The following is a 3638-nucleotide window of genomic DNA, read 5'->3' on the forward strand; positions in this document are numbered from 1 at the left end:
CGTCTTAAACAGTATGAATATATCCTGCATATGTCATACTACACCTGCAACGACTCACAGACCACGATTCTGGATTTCCTTGTTCTGGACCTCAAGTCCTTTAATCGGCTCCACTACAGCAACCTGCTCTACTGGAGGGACATCACTGACTGCAGTGCGACTACAGACTCTCCTGCAACATCAAGACAGAAGGTTAGTGCAGACACCAACATTCACCTGCACGTACAAAACTTAGTCAAAGTCACTAACTCTTCTGTCTTGACAGATTGGACCCAGCCCAGGACCCAGACCTCCACCAGAGTTATATATAGCTATATAGCCTCTTATTGGTTATCCGTGTCACACCTGTGACTCCGTTGGTATTACTACTGGAACAGCACAAGCGCCAAGGGAACATTCAGTGCTTTCAGCACTGCCCTCTGGCGGTCATCCGGGATTCATAGAACCATAGTTACATACATAACTTTTGTTTTACCTACATAGGTAAACACTTGATTCAATAACTATTTTAGAGTAAATTAACAACAAGAAGTGGCCTGACCAACAGCTCTCCTTGTGTGAATAGAACACGCTCCGCTTCTCTCACGCATCCTAGCCACAGTTTAAAAACACATTGTAACCTAACTTTTAGGAGAAAAAATATCACTAGCCAATATGAAACGATAATAATAATTCATTCGTACTAATGGCCTGGCATAAAGCAATATGGTCATCATCCATTGTGTTTATTAGTAGTTTAAAATACCTAATTAAAGTGGTGAAGGCTGCACAGGAGATTGTTGGAGTCAGCCTCTCCACCATCACAGACATCTGCACCTCCAGATGCAGGAAGAGGGCCACCTGCATCATACACTTTTTGCCCCGCTCCTCTCAGGAAGGAGGTTGAGGAGCATTAAGTGTAGAACCACTAGACCAGGGCTTAATTTATAAACTGATCGATGCCAGAACGCATATAGCAGGCGGGACGACTGCGGGGGGTGGCTCCCCAAATCAGTTTACATAAGCGCTCCGTGGTTCCCGAATTTACAGCGATTGATATCGGGTCGGCCATGGAAACTGCTGTGGGGGTGGGGGGCTCTCCTCCAGGCAGGAAGAGCAATCAGGAGTTACCCAGAAATAGGTCAGCACCTTTTGGTCTGGCCGCTGAACAGATCCGTTTAGAAAAGATGGGCCTCCCACAGAATGTGGTGCATACGTTTCAGGGCGCACGAGCTGCTTCCACCACAACGCTGCACAAATCAAGTGGACAGTTTTTCAGCGCTGGTGCGTAAAGAAAGGCGTGGAGGACATCTCATGTCCACTAGGTGGCGTGTTGTCATTTCTACATAAACTGATGGACAGAAATTTAGCATTTAGCACAATTAAAACTTATGCTGCAGCCTTTTCTTCCTGTCATGAGGTTTTTCAGTGACAGAACAGTTCTTAACCACCCGCTGATGAAGCGTTTTCTGAAAGGTGTATGGAGACACTGATCTGTGTCACGTCCACTAGCTCCACAGTGAGACCTAATGATGGTCCTGCACGCTCTGATCAAAGCTGCTTTTGAGCCTTTAGATCAGGTTTCACTTAAATTTCAGTCATTGAAAACAGCCCTGCTGTTAGCTCTGACATCGGCAAAGAGAGTGAGTGATTGTTTGCTCTCTCTGTTGCTTCATCATGTCTCAGAATTCAAGCTGACAGCAGTTCAGCTGTACTACATTTTAACCCTGCTCTGAAAAGCCTCACAAGCTTATTCAGATCGAGAGTGATAACCTTGGATGGGTTTTATCCTCTTCCTCATAATTCTGAGGAGGAAGAAACATCTCACCTCCTCTGTCCCGTGCGCGCGTTTTAGTGTTTCGTGGCACACACGGCCGCACTGCGCCGTTCTCAGCGTCTGTTCATGCATTACAAGGACAGCTCTTTAGGACGCCCTCTATCCACCCAGCACCTCTCACACTGGTTGTATGAGGCTATTTCTGAAGTTTACAGTTCATCTGGACTGGATCCTCCACCAGAGGGTTTTCATCCTCCATGGTTCTGCATGGAGGGATGACAGTGGAGGATATTTGTATGGCGGCTGCCTGGTCATCGCCATGTTCAATTATTCGTTTTATCTACGTGATGTTTCCACTTCTCCATGACCCATTCTGTTCTCAGGGTTCTGACAGAATGATTATTATTTGTTTCATGGAGCTTCACTTTTGAGCTCACACCTGCCTGCATGTACTTGCAGTGTGAGATATTTATTATCAGTCAAGTTCATGACTGATGATTTTATTGTTATTAACCGATTCATCCTGAGGAGCTGTTGGCCTGCTCTGTTCATCGTTACACTGTTACAATTTGTAATCTCTGTTGTTCCTATTCACAGCAGCAGGTCTGCTATCTCAGCCTTTTTCCTCACCACAGATCTTTTCTCCGGTGCGCTCCTGCGTATGGAGCACGCAATTACGCAGCGCGTAATTACGCACACAGAAGGTTGAGTAATGAAATGTTTTTTTGTGCAAGCAGGTGCTTCATGTTGTGTCTGAATGGACCCAGTGAGGCATAGACTACATCCTGCTTCACCTTTAACCCACTAGCGATAGCCTTCAAGGGCGAAGTCTATACGAAATAGAACGTGGGTTACGTACTGTAACCCCAGATTCTATGAGTATAGGCACAGCCCTTTAAGCTCTGGGCCTCACTGGTTCCTAAATGGCTGAAGAAAAAGCTATTTGGGAGCCGATTACCCGGTCTCACCATAATTTATACGAATCAGGGGGTGAGGCCCACACAGAAGGTGGGTGTGGACTAAAGTTTTCAGTGCTGCGCTGCGCACGAAGGGATAAACCCACTAGCAATAGCCTTAAAGGGCTACGCCTATACTCATAGAATCTGGGGTTACAGTACGTAACCAACGTTTTCATTTGATACTTTTTCAACGTGATTCTTGACCTGCCATTGTGTATCTTTTCTTCCTTCCTGTTCTTCTCAAACCCAGCCGGTTGAAGCAGATGGACGCTTGTCCTGAGCCTGGTTCTGTCGGAGGTTTCTTCCTCATGAGGGAGTTTTTCCTTTCCACTGTCGCCTTCATGTTTGCTCAAGATGAGAGTTCTGTGATGGAGTTAAACTCAAAGCAGTCTGCTCCTCAGATAAGTAATGTTAAATTATAATTTTTATATATGAATGTTTCTGTTCAGTGCCTTGAGACGACTTCTGTTGTGACATGGCGCTATATAAATAGTATAGAATAGAATAGAATAGAATAGAATAGAATAGAATAGAATAGAATAGAATAGAATAGAATAGAATAGAATAGAATAGAATAGAATAGAATAGAAACAGCCTTTATTGTCCCATGGATGGGAAATTCAAGTGTAACAGCAGCAACAGATAAAAAAATAAATAAACTGAATTGAATTTATACCCATCTACTCACTGCAAACTCATGTTCGGGCTGCTGTTTAATATACTGTATTATTTTACATAATCAGTGTTTGGCATATATCTTAGATCTTTTAGCGTATTTTTTAGCGTTTGTTTAGCATAAATCTTAGTGTATATCTTAGATCCTTAACATTGCTTCTTTTTATTTTATATGTTTTCTATTTTTGGGTGTAACTGGGACCTTGAGTACATAATTTTGTTCCACCTCATGCACCACATGTGATGAG

Source organism: Nematolebias whitei, chromosome 13 (assembly GCF_014905685.2).
Source record: "Nematolebias whitei isolate Nwh7 chromosome 13, NemWhi1, whole genome shotgun sequence".
In the NCBI taxonomy this organism is placed as follows: Eukaryota; Metazoa; Chordata; class Actinopteri; order Cyprinodontiformes; family Rivulidae; genus Nematolebias; species Nematolebias whitei.